Below are 25705 nucleotides of genomic sequence, written 5' to 3'. Positions count from 1 at the left end.
GCACTGCTGGGGGGTGGGGGTGATAGGGGACATGAGTGGGGGCCTGGTGGAGGCTGCCCCTGGTGGCTGGGGGGTGGTGGGAGACATGAGTTGGGGCCTGGTGGAGGCTGCCCCTGCACTGCTGGGGGGTGGGGGTTATAGGGGACATGAGTGGGGGCCTGGTGGTGCTGCCCCTGCACTGCTAGGGGGTGGGGGTGGTGGGAGACATGAGTGGGGGCCTGGTGGAGGCTGCCCCTGCACTGATGGGGGGTGGGGGTGATAGGGGACATGAGTGGGGGCCTGGTGAAGGCTGCCCCTGGTGGCTGGGGGGTGGGGGTGGTGGGAGACATGAGGGGGGGCCTGGTGGAGGCTGCCCATGGTGGCTGGGGGGTGGGGGTGGTGGGAGACATGAGTGGGGGCCTGGTGGAGGCTGCCCCTGGTGGCTGGGGGGTGGGGTTGGTGGGAGACATGAGTGGGGGCCTGGTGGAGGCTGCCCCTGCACTTCTGGGGCGTGGGGGTGATAGGGGACATGAGTGGGGGCCTGGTGGAGGCTGCCCCTGGTGGCTGGGGGGTGGGGGTGGTGGGAGACATGAGTGGGGGCCTGGTGGAGGCTGCCCCTGCACTGCTGGGGGGTGGGGGTGGTGGGAGACATGAGTGGGGGCCTGGTGGAGGCTGCCCCTGGTGGCTGGGGGGTGGGAGACATGAGTGGGGACCTGGTGGAGGCTGCCCATGGTGGCTGGGGGGTGGGGTGGTGGGAGACATGAGTGGGGGCCTGGTGGAGGCTGCCCCTGCACTGCTGGGGGGTGGGGGTGATAGGGGACATGTGTGGGGGCCTGGTGGAGGCTGCCCCTGGTGGCTGGGGGGTGGGGGTGATAGGGGACATGAGTGGGGGCCTGGTGGTGCTGCCCCTGCACTGCTAGGGGGTGGGGGTGGTGGGAGACATGAGTGGGGGCCTGGTGGAGGCTGCCCCTGCACTGCTGGGGGTGGGGGTGATAGGAGACATGAGTGGGGGCCTGGTGGAGGCTGCCCCTGGTGGCTGGGGGGTGGGGGTGGTGGGCGACATGAGTGGGGGCCTGGTGGAGGCTGCCCCTGTACTGCTGGGGGGTGGGTGTGGTGGGAGACATGAGTGGGGGCCTGGTGGGGGCTGCCCCTGGTGGCTGGGGGGTAGGGGTGATAGGGGACATGAGTGGGGGGCTGGTGGTGCTGCCCCTGCACTGCTAGGGGGTGGGGGTGGTGGGAGACATGAGTGGGGGCCTGGTGGAGGCTGCCCCTGCACTGCTGGGGGGTGGGGGTGATAGGGGACATGAGTGGGGGCCTGGTGGAGGCTGCCCCTGGTGGCTGGGGGTGAGGGTGGTGGGAGACATGAGTCTCCCACCACCCACCAGGCCCCCACCAGGCCCCCACTCATGTCTCCCACCACCCCCACCCCCCAGCAGTGCAGGGGCAGCCTCCACCAGGCCCCCACTCATGTCCCCTATCACCCCCACACCCCAGCAGTGCAGGGGCAGCCTCCACCAGGCCCCCACTCATGTCTCCCACCACCCCCACCCCCCAGCCACCATGGGCAGCCTCCACCGGCCTGGTGGTGCTGCCCCTGCACTGCTAGGGGGTGGGGGTGGTGGGAGACATGAGTGGGGGCCTGGTGGAGGCTGCCCCTGCACTGCTGGGGGGTGGGGGTGATAGGGGACATGAGTGGGGGCCTGGTGGTGCTGCCCCTCACTGCTAGGGGGTGGGGGTGGTGGGAGACATGAGTGGGGGCCTGGTGGAGGCTGCCCCTGCACTGCTGGGGGGTGGGGGTGATAGGGGACATGAGTGGGGGCCTGGTGGAGGCTGCCCCTGGTGGCTGGGGGGTGGGGGTGGTGGGAGACATGAGTGGCGGCCTGGTGGAGGTTGCCCATGGTGGCTGGAGGGTGGAGGTGATAGGGGACATGAGTGGGGGCCTGGTGGTGCTGCCCCTGCACTGCTAGGGGGTGGGGGTGGTGGGAGACATGAGTGGGGGCCTGGTGGAGACTGCCCCTGCACTGCTGGGGGGTGGGGGTGATAGGGGACATGAGTGGGGGCCTGGTGGAGGCTGCCCCTGGGGGGTGGGGGTGATAGGGGACATGAGTGGGGGGCTGGTGGTGCTGCCCCTGCACTGCTAGGGGGTGGGGGTGGTGGGAGACATGAGTGGGGGCCTGGTGGAGGCTGCCCCTGCACTGCTGGGGGGTGGGGGTGATAGGGGACATGAGTGGAGGCCTGGTGGAGGCTGCCCCTGGTGGCTGGGGGGTGGGGGTGGTGGGAGACATGAGTGGGAGCCTAGTGGAGGCTGCCCATGGTGGCTGGGGGGTGGGGGTGATAGGGGACATGAGTGGGGGCCTGGTGGTGCTGCCCCTGCACTGCTAGGGAGTGGGGGTGGTGGGAGACATGAGTGGGGGCCTGGTGGAGGCTGCCCATGCACTGCTGGGGGGTGGGGGTGATAGGGGACATGAGTGGGGGCCTGGTGGAGGCTGCCCCTGGTGGCTGGGGGGTGGGGGTGGTGGGAGACATGAGTGGGGGCCTGGTGGAGGCTGCCCCTGGTGGCTGGGGGGTGGGGGTGGTGGGATACATGTGTGGGGGCCTGGTGGAGGCTGCCCATGGTGGCTGGGGGGTGGGGGGTGGTGGGAGACATGAGTGGGGGCCTGGTGGAGGCTGCCCCTGCACTGCTGGGGGGTGGGGGTGATAGGGGACATGAGTGGGGGCCTGGTGGTGCTGCCCCTGCACTGCTAGGGGGTGGGGGTGGTGGGAGACATGAGTGGGGGCCTGGTGGAGGCTGCCCCTGCACTGCTGGGGGTGGGGGTGATAGGGGACATGAGTGGGGGCCTGGTGGAGGCTGCCCCTGGTGGCTGGGGGGTGGGGGTGGTGGGAGACATGAGTGGGGGCCTGGTGGAGGCTGCCCATGGTGGCTGGGGGGTGGGGGTGGTGGGAGACATGAGTGGGGGCCTGGTGGAGGCTGCCCCTGCACTGCTGGGGGGTGGGGATGATAGGGGACATCAGTGGGGGCCTGGTGGTGCTGCCCCTGCACTGCTTGGGGGTGGTGGGAGACCTGAGTGGGGGGCTGGTGGAGGCTGCCCCTGCACTGCTGGGGGGTGGGGGTGATAGGGGACATGAGTGGGGGCCTGGTGGAGGCTGCCCCTGGTGGCTGGGGGGTGGGGGGTGGTGGGAGACATGAGTGGGGGCCTGGTGGAGGCTGCCCATGGTGGCTCGGGGGTGGGGGTGGTGGGAGACATGAGTGGGGGCCTGGTGGAGGCTGCCCCTGCACTGCTGGGGGGTGGGGGTGATAGGGGACATGAGTGGGGGCCTGGTGGAGGCTGCCCCTGGTGGCTGGGGGGTGGGGGTGGTGGGAGACATGAGTGGGGGCCTGGTGGAGGCTGCCCCTGCACTGCTGGGGTGTGGGGGTGGTGGGAGCCATGAGTGGGGGCCTGGTGGAGGCTGCCCCTGGTGGCTGGGGGGTGGGGGTTATAGGGGACATGAGTGGGGGCCTGGTGGAGGCTGCCCCTGGTGGCTGGAGGGTGGGGGTGGTGGGAGACATGAGTGGGGGCCTGGTGGAGGCTGCCCATGGTGGCTGGGGGGTGGGGGTGGTGGGAGACATGAGTGGGGGCCTGGTGGAGGCTGCCCCTGCACTGCTGGGGGGTGGGGGTGATAGGGGACATGAGTGGGGGCCTGGTGGTGCGGCCCCTGCACTGCTAGGGGGTGGGGGTGGTGGGAGACATGAGTGGGGGCCTGGTGGAGGCTGCCCCTGCACTGCTGGGGGGTGGGGGCGATAGGGGACATGAGTGGGGGCCTGGTGGTGCTGCCCCTGCACTGCTGGGGGGTGGGGATGGTGGGAGACATGAGTGGGGGCCTGGTGGAGGCTGCCCCTGCACTGCTGGGGGGTGGGGGTGATAGGGGACATGAGTGGGGGCCTGGTGGAGGCTGCCCCTGGTGGCTGGGGGGTGGGGGTGGTGGGAGACATGAGTGGGGGCCTGGTGGAGGCTGCCCATGGTGGCTGGGGGGTGGGGGTGGTGGGAGACATGAGTGGGGGCCTGGTGGAGGCTGCCCCTGCACTGCTGGGGGGTGGGGGCGATAGGGGACATGAGTGGGGGCCTGGTGGTGCTGCCCCTGCACTGCTGGGGGGTGGGGGGAGACATGAGTGGGGGCCTGGTGGAGGCTGCCCCTGCACTGCTGGGGGGTGGGGGTGATAGGGGACATGAGTGGGGGCCTGGTGGAGGCTGCCCCCGGTGGCTGGGGGGTGGGGGTGGTGGGAGACATGAATGGGGGCCTGGTGGAGGCTGCCCCTGGTGGCTGGGGGGTGGGGGTGATAGGGGACATGAGTGGGGGCCTGGTGGTGCTGCCCTTGCACTGCTAGGGGCTGGGGGTGGTGGGAGACATGAGTGGGGGCCTGGTGGAGGCTGCCCCTGCACTGCTGGGGGGTGGGGGTGATAGGGGACATGAGTGGGGGTCTGGTGGTGCTGCCCCTGCACTGCTAGGGGGTGGGGGTGGTGGGAGACATGAGTGGGGGCCTGGTGGAGGCTGCCCCTGCACTGCTGGGGGGTGGGGTGATAGGGGACATGAGTGGGGGCCTGGTGGTGCTGCCCCTGCACTGCTAGGGGGTGGGGGTGGTGGGAGACATGAGTGGGGGCCTGGTGGAGGCTGCCCCTGCACTGCTGGGGGGTGGGGGTGATAGGGGACATGAGTGGGGGCCTGGTGGAGGCTGCCCCTGGTGGCTGGGGGGTGGGGGTGGTGGGAGACATGAGTGGGGGCCTGGTGGAGGCTGCCCATGGTGGCTGGGGGGTGGAGGCGATAGGGGACATGAATGGGGGCCTGGTGGTGCTGCCCCTGTACTGCTAGGGGGTGGGGGTGGTGGGATACATGAGTGGGGGCCTGGTGGAGGCTACCCCTGCACTGCTGGGGGGTGGGGTGATAGGGGACATGAGTGGGGGCCTGGTGGAGGCTGCCCCTGGTGGCTGGGGGTGGGGGTGGTGGGAGACATGAGTGGGGGCCTGGTGGAGGCTGCCCATGGTGGCTGGGGGGTGGGGGTGGTGGGAGACATGAGTGGGGGCCTGGTGGAGGCTGCCCCTGCACTGCTGGGGGGTGGGGGTGATAGGGGACATGAGTGGGGGCCTGGTGGGGGCTGCCCCTGGTGGGTGGGGGTGGTGGGAGACATGAGTGGGGGCCTGGTGGAGGCTGCCCATGGTGGCTGGGGGGTGGGGGTGGTGGGGGTGGTGGGAGACATGAGTGGGGGCCTGGTGGAGGCTGCCCCTGCACTGCTGGGGGGTGGGGGTGGTGGGAGACATGAGTGGGGGCCTGGTGGTGGCTGCCCATGGTGGCCGGGGGAGGTGGGAGACATGAGTGGGGGCCTGGTGGAGGCTGCCCCTGCACTGCTGGGGGGTGGGGGTGATAGGGGACATGAGTGGGGGCCTGGTGGTGCTGCCCCTGCACTGCTAGGGGGTGGCAGTGGTGGGAGACATGAGTGGGGGCCTGGTGGAGGCTGCCCCTGCACTGCTGGGGGGTGGGGGTGATAGGGGACATGAGTGCGGGCCTGGTGGAGGCTGCCCCTGCACTGCTGGGGGGTGGGGGTGCAGGGAGACATGAGTGGGGGCCTGGTGGAGGGTGCCCCACAGTGCTGGGGGGTGGGGGTGCTGGGTGACATGAGCAGGTGTGCAGGGTAGTCCCCTGTGGTGTCGGCTGCCTGCAGGGGCCGTGGAGGGTGTACAGGGAATACCTGGGAGCACCCAGCCAAATCACGTGTAGAATTTCCCGCGTACCCCTGAAATACACGTACCTAGCAAATCGCGTGTGGAAATTCCCGCGCACGTACCCGGCCAAATCGCATGTGGAACTTCCCGCGCACCCCTGAAATCCACGTACCCTGCCAAATCGCGTGTGAAACTTCCCGCGCACCCCTGAGATCCACGTACCCAGCCAAATCGCGTGTGGAAATTCCCGTGCACGTACCAGGCCAAATCGCGTGTGGAACTTCCTGCGCACCCCTGAAATCCACATACCCTGACAAATCGCGTGTGAAACTTCCCGCGCACCCATGAGATCCACGTACCCAGCCAAATCACGTGTGGAAATTCCCTTGCACGTACCTGGCCAAATCGCGTGTGGAACTTCCCGCGCACCCCTGAAATCCACGTACCCTGCCAAATCGCGTGTGAAACTTCCCACGCACCCCGAAATACACGCACACGTTATTTTTCAGTCAGCGGGTGTCCGTGTTTGTGGGAACCCCTTTGCACGTCATTTGTCCTGGAGGGCCACAGTATAGGACATTCATCATAGCTGTATATAGGTGCTATTTGTTGGCGCACATTTATTACAGGCGCAGAGACGCTACCGCCTGCTTTCTTGTGGCAGTCGTGTTTGTGCCTGTGCGCTGGTTTGACCGTGCGCTTTTTTGCCCTATTCGATTCCATGAATACGTGTTGTAGGCGAGCGTGTGGGCGTTCCGCGCACTTGCACCCTGTACTTCCCCCCGTGACGCCCACATTTTGGCAAGGTGTTCCCCATTCCGAGTGTTACGCCCCATGTTCCGCCTACTTTTGTTGTGTGCGCCGCGCTATGTGCGATTTTCGCTGTGGCCTGTGCGATTTTCGCTGTGACCTGGCGCACGCCGTTAGATGGCCTGTGCGCCAACGTGCGCCGCGCATTTTTTTAGCGCACATCCGATGGTTTTCTCACGCACGGCCTTCCATGAATCGATGTGCGCTGCTTTTCGTGCGAATTTCGCACTTGCACTGCGATTTTCGCTATTCCACTGCGAATCGCACGTTTTTGGCCACTTGCGCCGCGCTAATCATTCCATGAATCGGCCTGTTAGTCTCGCTCTGAGAAAATTGTTCCTGATCTTTTCGTCTGGGAATTTTTCTAGGTACCTAGGGAGGGTTCCCATTTTCTTATCGACGACCAGAAAGGTGTTCTTTGGGGTTGATGATCTTATTTTCCCAATTGTCTCTATCCAATCTAATGTTTCCAGTTCTTTTTTTACCTTCGGGGGGTTTTCTCCAGTGTATCCAGGCTTTGGCCGGCTCTGGTTAGAGCTTTTTTCATTTTCTGTTCCAGTCCCTGCAGGATACCCGATTTCAGTTGGTTATGATGTTTTTTGATCTCCTCATACAGGAAACCATTTTTTGGCTATGCGATTTCCCTGTAGAGGGATAACAACTTCCATTCTGCTAGGCAGTTCAGGGATTTTAATCCCAATTCAAATCTCAACTATCCTTCTGATGTACTCCATGGCAGATTTAGAGCTTTCTTCCAGATTCTGCCCTCCACTTTAGCTCAGTTCAAGACCCACAATTGCGGTTTGGCTTCTAGGCCATATAATAGAATTGGCACTATCTTAACCAGATAATATTTTATCATTGGGACCACTGAGAATTTACATTATTTCCCTCTAGTTTGATTAAATGGGGAATTAAGGAGAGTGTTTTGGAGAGTAGGTCTCTTTCTGCTTTGTGGTTAGCTGGGCTTGCATAGATCTTATAGCCTAGGTACGTGGAATGTTCTACTTGTGGGATTTTCTGCCCATGTAGGACCCATTGCTTGAAGTTAGTCTTTTTCCTTGGGTGTTTAAATACCAGTATCCTGGCTTCTTGGGGTTTATTATCAACCCATTTTCCTTCGCGTACTTGCTCAAGCTGTTCAGCAGTCGTTGTAAGCCGATAGCAGTTCTGTTGAGCAGGACAATGTCGTCCACGTAGGCCAACCAGAATATGTTTTCACCACCAATTTCTGGACTGGCCAACGCAGCCGGGTTCAAGTGTTCCCCTGCATCAGCTAGGAATAGGTTGAAAAATGTAGGTGCCCCCAAGCAACCCTGTCTTAACCCTCTTTCTACTGAGACTGAATCTGATAGATGGCCCTTGTTGTCCAATCGTGCCCTTACGCTGGTTCCCCTGTGGAGTTCCATTACCAATGACAGGAATGTCTGGATCCCCTTTTTTCTCAGTCTGTGCCAAAGCCTTGGTCTATCAATTTGCCGAAAGCTTTGCACAAATCTATCCTGGCCCCGAATAATGGTGTTCCTCCCTTGACCATAAATTATTTACTCAGTAGGTTTAGCATAATTCCATTCAAGGCCGTTGATAGGCCTTTTCTAAACCCAGTTTGGCATCGGGACAATACCTCCTCCTTTTCTATCAATATCGAGAGTTCATTTAACAAAAGCCTCATGAATATTTTGCTGTCGATATCTAGGAGGGCAATAGGATGGTAGTCTGAGGGATTTAGTCTATCCTCCACCTTGAAGAATGGTATTATCACTGCTGTCTTCCAGGACGGGGGAAAGCTCTATTGCTGTAAGATCTCAGAGAAAAGTTGTTTCAATAGTTTTGCCCACAGTGTTGGGTTTTTTCTAAGTACCTGGTAGGTGAGGCCGTTGGGACCTGCAGCTCTTCATGTTGAGGCCTTGGATATTACCTCCATGATTTCATTTTCTTCTACTAGCAGTTTCCACCCCTTGTCTAATGGCTCGCATTCTGGTTCTTTTAGTTTTTCCCCAAAGCTGTTCATCAGATGTTCGGTCCATCTTTTTTCAGACACCAGGTTACATAGCGTGCTATTATATTGGGAGTCTAGCTCTCGTATCGCCAACCAGAAGCTTATTGAGGTTGAGTCGGAGACTAGTTTTAACATATTCTCCCCATCTCTTTGGTGAAGGAGGGCTTTACGGTTCTTTATCCAGACCTTATAGTTTATGTCTGATTATTTTTATTTGATGGGTGTAGGATTCTTGATCCATATTTTGGGATTCTTTTAATGCTTTTTCTTAGGTTTCTCTTTCTTTCTCTGACTTCTTCGTCAAAGCTATGAAGGTAAGTCTGTTTTACTTTATTCGTTGGAGGTTTTGGGGGGGGGGATAGTGACCAAATTATATTCGTAAACTTTCTTGGTTGGGATAGCTCTTGGGTTATCTGTTCTGAGATGTTTTGTAATCTTTTGTTTAGATCTTTCCCTTCTTGGTTGTATTTCAGAAGCCTTATTTTCCCTTTTGTCGCTTCTAGCTCATATTTATAGCATAGCGCGGACATTTCAGGGCCGTCTATAAAGGATAGTTCTAATCTCGAATGATCGCTGCCTCCTTCTTGTTTTATTTCTAGTCGATTTGCGGGAGAATAATCCCTCGCTGACGAATATATAGTCTAGCACTGAGGCAGATTTGCCTCTGTGCCATGTCATGCAGGGTTCTTCCTCCTCTTGATTGATGTTGTTTAGCATTTTCAGGTCCCAAGTTTTTGTATAATCAAGCCAAGCCCTCCCTTTATTAGATGGTGTATACTTCTCACCACCCGTAGGCCCTAATGTACACATTCTGCATTGAAGTTTCCTGCCAGCAGAATATCTACTCCTTGCCACTCTGTCTTGATCTTGCCCAGCAATTCTGATAGTTTTCCCAGAAAGATCTGAATCGTAGAGGATGCTGGATTCCAATAAATATTTATCACAATAAAAGCAGTCTCGTTTGCATTGTTTGTAAATTGAATTTTGCATGCCAGTATTCCAATTTCATCTTTCCAAATTTGGATGGCTTGTGTACTGCAATAATTCCTAATCGAGATGATTAATCCCCCGCCGGCCTTCCTTTTGCTTTTTGAATGGCTGGTAAACAGAATTTTGTGAATCCTCTATCTCTATTGGGTTAACCAGCCAGGTTTCTTGAAATGCCAGGATGTCCATCTTCCCGAATTGTCTTTTGTTTCTTTCGCCCTGAATGTGCTGGAGCCTTTTGTGTTCCAGCTAACTATATTCAGTCCATTCCGACTAAAGACTCTGAGAGGCTGTTAGGCAGAATCCACTGCAGTTCCCTTGGGGAGCACAACAGCAGATTAAGACTACAGGTATATGCAATAAATTCCCTTTGGTATCAGTCTGTACCACAAAGATTCAGTTGGTAGCTGTGGCTGAGCAGTCAGACTTATCTCAAGAGGAAGATGAGCAGTATTCAGGGTTTACACATTAGGACTACAGTACTATGGTACAAGGAAACACTGACCAAAGCTTTGTATTAAAAAGAATATATATATTTATTTTATACAAATCTAGTTCAATACATAGATCACAGTTGTCAAAGTAAGTTAAAACAGTAAAGAAAAGTATACCCAACTCCCTATTTAAATTATAGACAATTTTGAGCAAGAGTGAAAACTGAGCAAAATGGCACAGGGTCAACCAAGCAAAAATGGCACTCTAGTAATTTCTTAAAAGGGAGGGAAAGGACAAGTTATACAGCGTTAACCTCTTAAAACACACGAGCAACACTTCCCAAGTGGATTGTAAACAAGTTAGGCAAGGTAGCACTTTAGCAATTGTCATACATGGGTGAAAACCGAGCAAAATGGCACTTCAGCAATACTTAAGAGGGAAGGAAGAGTGGTTATAAGAGTTTTTGGTGCACCAACACAGTTGAGGGTGAAAAGCAATCTAGTGAAGGCAGTTGTAACAGGTTTAGCCAAAGTCAATAGGCCTGTGCCAGAGTTAGTGGTATAGGGCAATGTGCCCAGGATCAAACTGTTCTAGTCGCTGCAGTCAAGTCTTTGGTTTAACAATTCAAAGGGAGGGTGCAGAAGGTAAAAGATGATGTTAGTCGATACGGTGGCCAACCCAGGAGGTAGGTAAAGGATTTCAAACCCCTTTAGCAGTACCCCTCGAAACGGGAGGCCTGGTGGAACAATGTACCTGAAAAAATAGAAGCGGCTCCTGTGGTGGCCGTGGTTCCTGGCAGTTCCTGCAGTTTGTGTTGTCCAGCAGAGGAAGAGAGGATCTCGACGTGGAGGAAGGTTCAAGTTACTACACTGCCCAGGGAAGAAGCCAGCCGTGGTGATGCCGAAACGGATTAAAAGGTATGCTCCTTTAAATCGCAGTCGTGGTGGACGGGTGCCTGGCTAGCTGGTCTCCGAGTGCAGGGCACTGGCGATTCGACCAAGGCAGGTCCTGGAAGGCGATTGGTAAACTGGTTGGCCCCACCAGCTCAAGGGAAGAAGGCTCTTGCAGATGAAGATCTTCTCTCGTCGTGTGGAAAGAAGTGGTGAGACGCTGCAGCAGGGCTTCACCGGTGGTTCAGTCATTGCAGATGTCTTTGGCTTCTCTCCTCTTTGGCTTCTTAGTTCCAGTGGCGACGTCTTGTTCTCCAGTCCTCAGGACCCTGCTTTTATGCAGCAAGACCCCCATTCATACAGCCTAGCTGTCACTCACACAGTGGGGTGGCTATCCTGGCGGGATAAGCCCCCAGCTATCAGGGCAGAGTGCGACTTGGGTTGCCTAGGTATCCCTGTCCAGGGTGCCTATTCCCCCTCCCACACATCCTGTGTACCCCAGACTCAGTGGCGCCGAAAGGAGGGCTTCTGTACAGAAGCCCGTCAAAAGGACGAACAAAGGATCCCCGACCTGGGTTAGGATTTCAGAGAAAGACACAAGAAAGAAATATTATTAAAGTTCTGGCAAAAAAAAAAACACAGGATTAAAGTTAATATTAAAATAAACCGGCGGTATGTTAGAGGCTGTCAGTAAAAGTAGTAGCCTCGAACAATGGGAAAATCCCATAGGAAAATATTTGCAGTCGAATATTTACGGTAGAAACCACTGCCACCAGCCAGAAACTTTTGAGAGAGGGACTGTACGGTCCCCCTCAAAAATTAACACTAGGGAAAAACTATTAACCCTTCCCAGTACCTCCATAGTAAGATGGTTTGTACTGGTTGTGTTCATAAGGATTGACTAGTAAAGTCAATGGGGACTTTACATACCCTGGGAGAAGTAGTCAGTCCCAGAGTATGGAGTCTATGTTTGGGGGTCGCTATGACACCCCTGTGGTACAGCACGGAGGGTGCTGTGTACCACACATGTAAAAAGATGAATCCTATGAGGGTGAGAAAAACTGCATAGTCCATAAGCACACAAGATAGCCTAAAACACACACTAGCAATCTGCCAAAGAGTGGGAAAAAAGGGCCTCACTCTTAGCAGGAGAAAAAAAAAATAACCCCTCAAATCCAGCAAAGCTGCTGGGGGGGCTCTATAGGTAAGGGAAATTAGCCTTTAAAAGAGAATTCTCCCTAACAGAGCCCAAGCCCATGTTTGTCAAAACTTGTGTCAGTATGTCCGGTAGAGCTGCCAATGATTTTTCTTGCAATGATGTTTCTTGAGTAGCTGTTCTTTTCACTTCTGCTCCTAAACCCCGGGGGCCGCTTCCATCCCGTTGGTTTTTCTCCACTCCTGCTGGTTTGGTTGGGCTCGAGGGGAGTCAGGAGGAGAGGTATACACTGTTAAGCCTTCTTGTTCAAGTTCTTTATTTGCTTTTAGGATTGCGATTTTTGCTTTTTTTGAGGTCAAACCAATTTCCACCATAAAGGAGTTTTCCCAATCCGGATATTTCACATCTTCCATGTCTTCTGTGGAAAATAGGTAGAGACATCTGCTTTTTTTGAATATGGACAGTATCACCATTCTGCGGAGGGATTTAGATTTTGATGCTTTTGTGGACATCTTCATCCATAGTTTTGGAATTTCAAAGACGGTGAAGGTTGCCTCATGGCTCGCTGGATCATTGTTCTGTCTCCCCAGTTCTGCACCAGTTTTTAGATCCTGATGACATGTTTTTTTTGGACTGACCTCCTTTATTTCCAGTTCAGGGATGGTCTGGAATTTTCCATTAGCTAGGTTCATAAGCGCCTGTGTTGGGGGCTACTGCTGTCCCACAAATAGCTGCGTCTGCTTACTTTTCTTCATCTTTTCAAATATTAGGGCAATTTGTAGTTTTCCCCAATTTTTGAGGATTTTTGCTCTTTTTAGTGAAGATCGGGGCCAGTTTCAGATGTTCACTGCTATTGGTTTCCTGTACTTCGCCGGCCTTGATTGATACTTCAGTTTGCAGGCCAATACTCACGCCAACTATTTTTGATATGTTCGGTCGGTCTTCTTGGTTTACCTTTTTCGCGACCTTCTGATTTCGGTTTCGAGTTTCTGGGCTTCCTTCTATTGGCTCTTGCCCGTCTTCTACCTCTTTGTCCTTGATGTTATTTTTGTTCTGCTTTTTTCCATTTTCTGAGGCCCCTTGTTTATTTTCTTCATTTACAGTTCCCGTTTTCTGTTTTATTTATTTTTATTATTTTTTTCCTGTTTCTTGATGAGGTGAGGGATAGCTTCTTGCTCGTCTTTTCTCCCTTTTCGTCTTTTCTTTGTCTTTCTTCTTCTTCTATAATTTTGATCGCTTGCTTCTGTCAAGATTACGTTTAAGCCGTTTATGGTGTCTCCAGTTTCTTCCTCTATTATGCTGTTATCCTCTTTTTCCAAGGCCTCTTGTTCTTCCACTATGTGAGCTGTCTTCAGAAGTTCTTATATGGTGGATTCTGATAGGGGCGTGTCTTCAGGCTCTTTTGATTTAGGTTCTGCAGCCCGACACTCCACATCTTTTGTTGGCAGTTTTCCCCTCCAGTTTCGTAGCATCTTCTGAATCTGTTCCCTTCCGGTCTCCTCTACTGTCCCATTCTCAATCAGGAGGGTTCGAAGAAGAGCTGCTTCTTTTCTGTTGGTTATAGATTCTTTTTAAACTTCATCTATTGATGGAATTACTGTGGTGTTAATCACATTACTTAGGCCGACCATAGATGCTTTGCATTTCGCCACTTCGTTTGTTAATTCCAGAACTATTCCTGCTTGGGACTGGACCTCTCCCTTTAATAACTCGAAGACTGACACAAGTGAGTTCAAGACATAGTTAAGAGCACTTAATGTTGCATTACTCGGGGGTTGGATTGTGTTCTTTTTTCCATTCTTCCCTTCCTCTTGGTTCCCGTTGTAGACATCTTCTATTGGGGTGTCTCTCCTTTCTGGCTCAATGTTGGCACTTCCCCAATCTCCCTGGCTTTCTATTTCACTTTCTAAACTTTGCTGTAGCTGCTGTACTTCGTTCTTGTTGTTTTCTCTCCTTCCATTTTCTTCTAGTGGGTTTGTCCAATTGGTGTCCGATTGTTCAACTAGTTCATCCAGACTTCTACTCCTTCTCTCAAAAATATTGTTTGATTTTTTTTGAATATTTTTAGTTGTGACTATATATTCAAGTCCTCTTTTACAATGGTTTATTCGATCTGTCTGGGGTTCTTTGCCGTTGTTGACTGCCTCTAACGTTTGGTTTGCACTGTGGATCTGAGCCACAATTGAAAGCTGGTTACTTGGCATATTTTCCAATTCTCCTCTCTTTGAAGGGGACCCCATTGTGGTAGATTGTGCGACTGGTTCCAAGTAGGAGCCATCCCACTCTGGTGCCTTAGTCAGGTCCAGGTTTGCTGTGCTTGGTAGTTTCATTTTTTTTTCTTTTTTCTTGTTCTCTTTCATTTTTTGGTTTTATTTGGGGGGGCCTACCCAGTGAGTCAAATGTTGCTCTTGGTTTCACTTCTTCACTCTCTCCTCCTCCCCCTTGCTTTCTTTCTTATTTTCTCCCCTATTTCCTCTCGTTCCCTATTTAGCTCCCGCTACGATGCAAAATTTGATGTTAATGCTCGCGGTCGCGGTGCTGCTGGGATCTGTGGTTGGTAGTGGCGCTCAAGAATAGGTTCCACCTCAACCCGTGCCACACCTAACCACTTTTCCTCGTTTCTTTTGGGTTCTTTTAGGTTCTTAAAGTTGCGCTTTGGTTTTCCAGCTGTAAATGAAAGCACAGATGAGCATTTACTTATGTTTGGCTTTTTTTTTCTTTCCCCCTCCTTCCTTGTTACTTTTTTTTTTCTCCTTTATATCCCTGCAACCTATGGTTTTCAGAAACCCGAGGGAGAGAGTGCTCAGAGGACAGTTGTTGTCTTCATGTGTAATGTGTGCCCCGAAGAAAAACAACAAAAACCCCCCAGCTATGTGGGATCAAAGAGTCAGGGCTCCGCAATCTTCTGCTTGGTTCAGCACGACCACACACAACTCTTCACCGTTCTTCAGGCACACTTTTCAGCCACTCTTCAGCCAAAACAGTGCGTATGCCTGAGTAGCACCGCCTATCCTGCTTTGCATAAAGCGAAGCGGCTATAGTAGATTATGGCAGTGGATGTAGAAAAGCTTAGATGCTTAAATGCTTAAATGAAAAAGCCAAAAGCCAAGTAAGCAAAGTTTTTAGAGCAGAGATGTAGGGTGTAGGGTTACCTTTTTTTGGCTAGCTCATAGATTTCCAGTCACAAAACGAGTTCTGGACATTTAGCCAGCAGCGAACCGCAGCATATTTCACCCCTGGCACCTGGTAGCTTGTGTGCCGCCCTTCCCTCGCAGGACTCTGCAGGTCTCCTGCCCCTCCCCTCCCCCCGCGGGTCTCCCGGGTCAGGCCGGGCCAGGTGAAGAGCGAAGGCAGTCTGAGTGCAAAGCCAAACACACAAGACACAGCAGCAGCTCGTTTTGTCAGAGTTGGGGTTGGATACTAGAGAAAAGCACCTCGTTCGGCACACGTCCTATATGTCCTACGCACGGGAGTCACGGAATCAAGCCACACTGAAACACAGTGATTTGAAGAAATCACATTTGTCACATAATTGTAATAGTGGAATAGATTCAGGTGAGTCGAGAAAATAGCACCAAACTAATGTAATTCTTTGTTGAAACAGGGTTAATACTTGGAAAGAAAATTAAGCCTCTCAAATCTACATTAATTGCAATCAGAATTCCCAACAGTATTATTTGTGCTGTACCGCACAGGACGAAATCAGTGGCTCAATGCCCAGAGACTGACCTACACCGTACAGTAAAGACAACCAAACAGTTCAAGGTTTAACGTAGAGGCTAATTCTCCGTTCTCACCCTGCAAGTGATCAAAGGCTCAGAGGCCCATAGTGTCTCCTGCGACATATAACAAGAGAACGCTTTCTAAGCTAATTGTATTGAGACTTTCGATACTGAGAGTTAGGGACTGTCGGAGATCAGAGGCACTTCGGCCCACAGTTTCTCCTACCGCCTAAAGTAATCGTGCATTTCCTCAATATGATGCCTTAAATGAAGCACCTTACAAGTGCAGACCGCAAGAGATCAAAGGCTTTTTAACCCGCAGTCTCTCCTACGGCGTTTGACAAGAGCCTGATAGTTTTTCAAAGAAATACTGTCAGGTTTACGCCTTTCAATTTAAGACTGTCGGAGTTCAAAGGCTCTTTAGCCCGCAGTCTCTTCGGCGTCGAAGCAACAAGGCGAATTTTCTTAATATTATATGAGAACAACTGAACTTTCAGAGACAAATACTGAGCTGTAAGAGGTTGAGGATCCAAATATTTGCAGCATTTCTCACAGTATTGGATCAGAATGATGATTTTGCTCAGCAAAGGGATCCGCGTCCCAAGAAATATTTGGATTTGTTTTAAACAGTCTTGCTCACGATGTTGAGCCAGCACGCTGATCGCATTCAGAGCTGCGCAAGTAATACAATATTTTCCAAACGGTATCCCATGTTGCTTGAGTTTGTGGAACAATGACTCTACCCGAATTACCTCAATATTTATACTTGAAAACAGAACAGTTGTTAGGAATTGTCAAGTTAGAGTACATACCGCTCAACGCATTAGATTGGGCACGTGGAGGTGAGAACAAGAAGTTGTATGTTTTAGGCTCTTCGCACTCTCCACCAAACACATTGCACCAGACACCTGCGCCAAAGTGGTGTTTTATAGTATTGCACCTGCAGTATTCCTGGATAGTAAAAGGTGTAGAAAGACTGCTCCCAGGGGAAAATAGTGACCTGCCAATAATCCCTCCAAAACACACTGCACCACACACCGCCAGTTTGTCCAGTTTTTAGAGAAATAGTTCTATAATAGTTTTCTAATAAAGGAATAGGTTTATAATTTCCTGGATGGTCAATTTCCACGTATTTAGATATGGGGAACATTTTGTCAGTTTGACAGAAGCTTGGGCTTCTACCCACAAAGCAAATTGCATTGAATAAGGATTTGATTTCAACAATTCTATCAGTATTCGATCTAGTCCTGGGGCTTTTCATAATCTTTAACTGCGAATTGCTTGTTTCACTTCTGACGTGATGTGGAGTGCAACCTCAGGTGGCCTTGCTATGCTATGCATTCCCTCTAGTTTGGGTTAATAAACATCTCAATCCTCATTTGAAGGCTACTAAAATGATTGAGCCATTTGCATCTTGGTTATGTCCATTGTGAAAGGTCCTTGTCTTTGGAATTCCTTTGGGCACCGGCATCTTTGAGAGCATGCCATATGTCAATTTCACATTTCTTTTGGTACTAATCAGCTTTTTATACATAGCATAGTATGGACGCAATTCATTTGGATTCACATATTGATTTTGCCTTTACTGCTTTGAGAAGCTGGTTCTTAGCTTGTCTACTCTCCCTGTCAAACCATGAGGCCTTAATACTTGGAAAGGCAGCAACATCCTTACATTTCTAAGTTTTTAGTGATAAGCAGCATCATTTCTACTGTCATTTAATCATGCAAATTTAAGATTAAAGGGGGGCTATTTTGAGATTTTCCAAAGACATCTAGATTTTCGCTAAAGGCCCATGTCCATCTTGGTCAGGATCACCTCTTTGTCTATATACGCCCATGCAGCCTTTATCCTTTGTTTGGCTATGCAAGGGAGTAATGCTTTGCATCACATAATTCCAGTTCTGCAGATAATGGATAATGATCGCTCTCACATCATCTCTTAATTATCGACACCAGTACATGGTGTATGTGTCTCTGGTTTCTCCCTTTGCTGGTGTATCCCTGAATATAACCCAATCTGGCTCACGCCAGAGCATGCTCATGGCTTTTGCAAGAGAATAGGTCTGGCATGTCCCAGTTTATGTCTTTCTCCTTCATACAACCTTGTATTTAAATTACAGTCATACCCTCTTGTTTAATGTGAACATTTGCTTTTTTGACCTGCAACCTCCGATGCTCTTGAGCGTTCCGTTTTATAGATGTGAGGTATTTACCCTTTGAAATTTGATTATTTATCACTGTCCGCATAATGCAGAGTTCTTAACAACCTTAAGGAATTATTAATTCCTTCAAAATAAATACATGCATCTTCAGTCTCTTTTTATTTGATCTCAGATTATTTCTAATTGGCTCTGGGATCCTGGATATGTTTTCCTAGAGCTTTTGAGGGGTCTTTCGCAGAGAGCTGGGTTAATAAGTGTTCTGTCCCTTTAATTTTACATATATGATCTAGTGCTGGCAGGGCTCAAATTAGTACTTTTACCTTCCGTCACCACTAAATCAAAAATCCCTTCTTTCCCCGATAACACTTCACATCTATTATTTAGGGTAACGCTTTTAGCCATGAGGCGCTCAGGAATCAAGCTCATCTCCTCTTATTATTACCTCCTTCATAGCCACCGGCTTCAGGTTGGTTCTTTTGTCTCTTTGTCTCATTGGGAATATAATCTCTGTCTGGAAACATTTGTTTATGTAATTCTTCCACCCAGCTGGTGTTCACCTCCAGGTTTTTGAAATTCTGCTAAATTATCGCTGGTAGTGTGGTTTTTTGTGTAAGACTCTGAGGTGGTTTGCTTCTATAAACCGAGCCAGAAGTAAATTTCCTTCACCCCATTTTTTGATTTTTGCAACTTGGTAAAACTAAGCCTTGATTGGGTCAAATGTTTCCAATTCATATTTCCATCATTTCTATCGTCCATGGTCATGATTTGCTTGATGGATTTGATTTTAACATTTGCGGAGGGGGTCGCAGTTGCGCACAACTAAAGATGGCCACCTGAGCTCAGAGCTTTCTGCATAGCTAAATACGTGCTCCCAGGCTGCGAAACTCCATATAATTGGTTTGTCTTGCTGCAGACTGGCTTTGTGATCGATCTGTGAAGTTTGGTTCCCAGCCGACCTGCAGAGCCGCTGCCTCGGACATCGTGCTTTACACGGCCTGCGCCACCTATCCCTCCTTGCTACATTGCACCGCCTGAGCCGGCGGACACTGAACTACTGCTGCCCGCTACGGCGCCTCCGGCTCTGCTGCTCCGTGGGACCCTTGATGCGTGTGGAGTCCGAAATGCATTAGCCCCTTGGGTGGCTGGCTAGGGACTGGCTTGCCTGCTGGGGTTGTCTCCTCCTGGGGCGCTGAACCCGATAGACAGTGCAGCTGCCGTGCTGGGCCTGGTGGGCTGCTGGTAACGCTGTCGTCGAGCCGCTGTCAAAACTGGCTAAGTCCTGCAGCAGTGTGGTGCGGCGCCAACCTCGCTGGACTGGGCCCCTGACTACGCTGGGATTCGCAATCCCATCTGAAGCCTGGAGCGGTGGCGGGCCACGGTAAGTGTGCAGCATGGTGGGGTGTCACCCTCCCCTTTCTAAAGCCACTCTGGCGTGGAGTGCCACCCTTCAACATCCGTGCCTCTACAATTCTTGAGAACTGGCCTGTTTTCTTGTTAAGCCTGCAGCTTGGGGACGCTGGCCCATCAACGCCACTGACACTTGATACAGGGGTGTGGGTCACCGCTGTGCCACCCTGGCTACACCCAAGCACTCATGATCATGAGGCACAGCTGGATGTTAAAAACTGTTTTTTTGTGTGCCAATACTTGGTTTACTTGGTTTGTTGACGTCAGGGCGAGTGCAGCTCTCTGCCCCCTTCAAACTCACCCAGGTACGGCATACTCTCCCCCCCCCACTAATGCCCGCGCCCTTGCCTCTCTAAGGGGCATGCTGGTTAATGCTGTGGCTTGTGGGTGAGATTAGTGACGTAGCTGGCCCTCCAAAAACATGCCTGTGAACCTGCCACGCGCGGCCGTTTGTGGGCCTCTTCTGCGATACCCTGATTGTGCCCTCACCCCTGTGTCCCTGTACTCCACACAGACGCCATATTCTGCATCCTGTTATACTACTGTTTGGTGTGCCAGACGGTGGAGCGGGTGATGCCAACAGTGCTCTTCACTTCCCCTCTTCCTCCACCCTTGTCACACACCTGTACAATCTTTTGGACCTGCTCCAGGCACGATGCTGCATCTCCCACATGACTAAAGGTGCAGGGAAGAAGCAGAGCTCCACGAATATGTACGCCAAAGCTACTCCGAAGTTGAGACTAGAGTAGGAACAACCAAGGACGAGATTGGGGCGCTTACGGCAGATGTGGCCTCGCTTTCGAGACAAGTGCTATCTTGTCTCGACCTCTGCCTTAATGCTAGTAAGACTGAGATCCTACTCATCGGCACACCCACTCCCTCCTTCCCTGCAGCTCTCTGGCCGCCCTCTCTTGGCCCTCTTCCTGCTCCTACCTGCAAGGCAAAAAACCTCGGGGTCATCTTCGACTCCACACTCTCCTTCTCTCCTCATATATCTGATGTCTCTAAGAAGTCACATTACCAGCTGCACCTCCTCAGAGGTATTCTTCCCTTCCTCTCCTTCCCCCAGAAGCTCACTGTCTCCCGAGCCCTGGTTCTCTCGAAGCTGGACTACTGTAACAGCCTCTATCTTAATCTGCCTGCCTCCACTCTACGCCCTCTGCAACTCATCAGAACAGAACTGCGAGACTTGTCCTTGGCCTCAAGCCCAGGGACCGTATCTCCCCAGGACTGAAATCTCTACACTGGCTCCCAGTGGCTGCGAGGATTAAGTTCAAAACCCTCTGCATTGTCCACAAGGCCTTCTGGGGCCTGGGGCCTAAATACCTTCAACTCTCTCTTCCTAAATATCTTCCTTCCCGAGCCCTACGCTCATCTGTTGCCAACTCCCTCAGGGTCAGCCGCTTCTCGAAGCAACGAGCTGGGGGTAGATCTCTCTCCGCGGCAGGGGCCTCCCTCTGGAACAGCCTTCCTGCCTCCCTGAAACTTGAGGAGAACCATCTCCGGTTCCGGAAGCACCTCAAAACCTTCCTCTTCACTTCTGCTTTCTCTCTCCCTCTCCCCTGCTAAATTCTTCACCAAAACTGCACTGATTCTGCAACTGGGCCACTCTCACGGACCTCGGTCCTGGGCCCAGTCACTCTTCATTTGCACTGCCTCCCTGGCAACCCCTGCACTGCGGGACTGTCTCTGTATCCCTACAGCCCCCCCCCCCCCAGCACTTGTCTGCACTTACCTTGCACTTGCCACCAGCTGGCCCTATTTATGTATTATTTTATTTATATTCTACTTATTTGTACTGCACCCCCCCCCCCCCTCTCCCTTCTCCTTGCACTTTTTCCCTTCCCCCCTACCCCTGCACTTGCGCGGTCTGAATGACACCTGGCCTAGTAGGATCGTTGTCTGTCTTCCCCTTGTTCCCCCCTCCCTGCCTCGTCGCGCCTTGAAACACTTGTGTATAGGCGCGTTACAAATGCCATATCATATCATATCATATCAGCAAGAAGAACTATGACTTGGAATCCCGAGCAAGGCGCAATAACCTACGAAAAATAGGCATACCGGAGGATAATGCGGATGGCCCAATCGAAGATTTTGTGGAACACACCCTGTTATCCTTACTGGACGCCCCTAAATTGTCACCACACTGCGCAATAAAGCAGGGTCATCACACCCTTGCTCCCAAGCCCAAGCCTGGGGCCCGCCTAACCAATAATAGCCTGTGTGCTCAACTACTGTGACAGGGACGCACTACTATGGGCTGCAAGGGTGAAGGGAGAGCTGCTGCTGGGCTCCAACAGAGTGCACTTGTATCCTGACTTTTCAATCTGGGTGCAACAGGAGCAGAAGTCCTTTATGGTCACAAAGAAGATCTATGTGTGAAATACGCTATGCTATACCTGGCTAAACTAAGAATTGAACATGGCAACAAAGTGTTTTTTTTTTTTACTATACCCGATGAGGCTATGAAGTTTCTGGATGACCACTTCCCGGGGTGAGCCTGTACCGCATGGACCCGCTGCCTAGATATTCTCACCATCCGATCCTTGTGGCAGCATGGCCAATGACTGTACTATATACGTGCATTCGCTTTGTGGTCCTCCCTGACAAAAGTTGTTGCTGATTCCCCATCTTGGAAATTGTATACCCTGGAAATGTACACCCCATAATCTGTGTCTAATATGTGATGTTATGGCTGTGCAGACACCCGGGCTGTAGTCGGCGGACAGCCCCCCCCATGCAAAGTTGCAAGCTTTTTTGGGTTGTTGGGTGTGGGTTGTTCATTCCTCTGATTGGGAGAGGGATGGGGGTGGGGGTTGGGTATATTGGGGGAGTTACACAAAATGTGCTTGAGATATGTGTTTTTGTTGACGAAATGCAGCGCTGTCGAGAGGCAGTTCCAGTGAACGCTCAATACTCGCCTGACACAGGCACAAGGTTGAGGCACTACGATTCATGAGCTGAAACATACGGGAACTGGGTAATCCAGTTAAAATGTGGTGACTCCAGTTTTACGTGGAGTGGCATAAGACATGTTCTCTGTTTCTGCAGGAAGCGCATTCATTGGTGTTGGGCTTTGAGAGATTTGCTAAGAGCTGGGGCATGCAACGATATTACATGACATACTCTACGCAATGAAGGGGGGTTATAACACTCCTCCATAAATCAACACAATATACTTATAAGAAGGCACACTTAAACACGCTGGGGCGTTATGGTTTATTACACTGGTGTGCTGATGGGTCAGAAGTTAAATGAATATACAAGGCCAAACGTCAAAGACCCCCAGTTCTACTCCAAAATACTAAACTTATTGGCATTATAACCCCTAGCTCCCATCCTGTGAGTGTGGGGGGGGGGAGACTTTCATACAATTTTAGATACAGACCTTGACAGATCTGGATATAAGACCTGACAGTTGACCAAAGCTGCCCGAGTGATACAAGAAGGTCTGACGGACTTAGGGGTTGTAAACGCCTGGAGAATGTTAAATCCAACATTTCGTATGTACTCCTTCTACTCCACGGTGCAGGATTCCCATTAACAGATAGATATGTGGTTAGTGTCTGATACTTTTGCCGGGCGCCTCAGTGCTATTGACATGTTACCCAGGACCTTCTCGGACCACTCCCCGATAATCCGGACGTTGACGCTGGCTGAAACACTGGGAGGGAGTCGTGGAGATTCATTACTGGACCCCGTCTTCGAGGCCGCACTGGGGAGAAGCGCAGAGGAGTACTTTCAGACACATGTGCTTTCAAGGTTTATATCCATGGTATTGCCATGGCTATTGTATCTGGGTTACTTAAAGCGGTACGACGAGACATCTGCACTAGTGATGCCATGTTGCATCGACTTGAACTGCAATATGCTTCTGCACCCATTCCCGCAACACTGGAAGACATTAAGGGTGGACTCGACAAGTTCAGTTCGCTCAAAATTCCTCGACAACCCATGCAGCGCGAGGACATATGGTGAGGGGGTGCATCCTGGCAGGGTGTTAACCAGGGTGGTGCGCCAGGAGGGGTGTAACCATCATATCCCATTTATACAAGACACTTCGGGGACACAGCATATGCCAACACAGATGTGACATCCCTCCCTGACATAGAAACATTCTTAGACAACCTGCCGTTGTCTGTGTTGTCCAATGAAGTCAAGGAGATACTGGATTGCCCCATGTCATCGGAGGAGATATCCCTCATCATTGAGGCCCGCCCCTCACGCAAGGCACCTGGCCCCAATGGCCTGTCAATCAAGTTCTTTAAAAACTCCAAATTCCATCCAACTCCGCAACTAGTTGCCCTGTGTGAAGAATCTTGTACCCTGGGAGTGCACCCCCCCCCCACACTGCGGGTAGCCGTGATAACTGTTGAAACTGGATAAGCCTGTGGACCCTACCGTCCCTTATCTCTCATCCACTCAGATATCCAAATATTTGAGAAGGTACTGGCTCTTAGACTGGCACCCTGTATGATGCACTCCTATTTGTATGCAATCCGGAACTGAACCTTGCCCCAATCATGCAGCACGTCCTCTCCTCTGGGACCCTGTCAAGGCAACACATCAACGGGGCTAAAACAGAACTATTTACACTCACTGATGCAACAGTGACGCCACAGGAGCTCATGGGATTCACCTGGTCCCCCTTGGAAATGAATTACTGGGGTGTTGTCATGGCGCAACATTCAACCCTGCTATACGCTCCTAATTATGGTGTGTATCTACCCCAATTAATCTGTAAGTTCCCGAGATGGAAGTAATTCCTACACACTACAGCGGGGCAGGTAGCGCTACTGAAAATGGTGACTCTCTCAAAGTTGTTATATTACTTTTTTAATGTACCACTGTGGCCGGGGGCTGCATTTTTTGATACATTGAAAGTGGCGATCAATAACTTCTTGTGGCATGCAGGGGCGGTGCGGCTGAAATGGGACACAATGACCAGACCATATACTCAAGGAGACCTTGCACCTCCAGACTTTGAAAAGTACTGGATCGCGGCCCGGCACAATATGCAGCCTACTGGTTTGACAGGGGTACTCTCCATCCACATATTAAAAGTGAACGGCACGCGATGTTGCTTCATTGGTACTACCGCCGCCCTGGAGAGATCCAGAAGTTAATGATCCCATTATTGTAACAGCATTAGCATGGGGCAAGATATGGAAATTGTCAGATACCCCTCACCCATTCCACTGGGTTATTCCATCATGGAACTTCCTTCATTTCTGAAAATAAGAAAGATTGCTGAGCGTCAATGGGCAGTAGATGGGTACACCACCTTAAAGGACTTTTATAACATGGGAACCTTTATTACACCTCAGGACTTGCCAGGCCCCTCACATGGATACAATCCATGCGATGGCTGCAATATACCGGGATCCATCGTGCTGTCAGGGACTCCTGGACAGGGTTTCCTGTACTGCCGCCAGATGCTATCTTTCATCATGGAGGGTACTCCAACCCATGGCAGAGTGACCACACTATATAATAGGCTGCAAGACTGTGGCAATAAACCCCTGGTTAGACACTGAGACCCGGGCCAGAGATTTAGATATTGACATCGCTGACAAACTGTGGCAGGCTATGCGTTTGCACTGTATTTTTCAATTCTAGATTTCGTCTAATACAGTTTAAGATGAGCAAGACTTGGGGTAATAGGGAGAGTATCACAACGCTGAAGGTCAAATTTAAGCAGCTGTCCGTCGCTTCTGAAAACTCCTGGAAGTTATACCCCCTCCTTCACGAAAGATTATTGAAAGTTATTCAGTGTTTCAATTAGTGCGCCGGACAGTGAACATAGTTGAGCTCACGGTCATGTGAGCGTCAAGGTGGAGCACAATATGACTAAAAGTTTCCCGCGACAGCCACCGTCTCAAGCACATGAATAATATTAACCAGCACAGCAATGTAATCTTCCCAAACTTACTGGCCTCCAAGCCCCATCCCCCCATTCGCACTAGCCAGTGGAGAGAATACAAAGGGAATAGGAGATGATCTTTTTAACAGCGAGGGATGGCCACCACAGTGGTATGGTGCCCTTTTAGCCTGCAGCTGAGCCGGTGTAGCATTATGGCAACTAATGATGCTAAGGGTCGCAAGTTATCATCTTCAAATCCTGCTGCATCAGTTACAAGGCTGTCACCCAGACGTCCCCAGGCCACCTCACTGAGAAACTCAGCATCTCTAAAGGCCAACGATCTGCCGGACGTTAGGGCATCTGCAGACGTGAGCTCTGCCGGTGCAGGTAGGAAAGAATAAGAAGCAGGCCTTCTCTGCCCACGCCCGAGACTCTTGAACCTCCTGCCAGTCAACATCACACTCACCCCTCACTTCTAGAGTTCAGGAGGGAACTCAAGGAATGGCTCCTCCCTAAAACCACACACCCTCCACTGCCCACCCTACCCGAGACTTGGGGATCAGATCCCCACCGTTTCCTCACGTGGTTCCTTTTGGATAGCC

This window comes from Ambystoma mexicanum, chromosome 5p (assembly GCF_040938575.1).
Source record: "Ambystoma mexicanum isolate Mex_15411 chromosome 5p, UKY_AmexF1_1, whole genome shotgun sequence".
NCBI lineage: Eukaryota > Metazoa > Chordata > Amphibia > Caudata > Ambystomatidae > Ambystoma > Ambystoma mexicanum.
Note: the sequence above shows the minus strand (reverse complement) of the source record.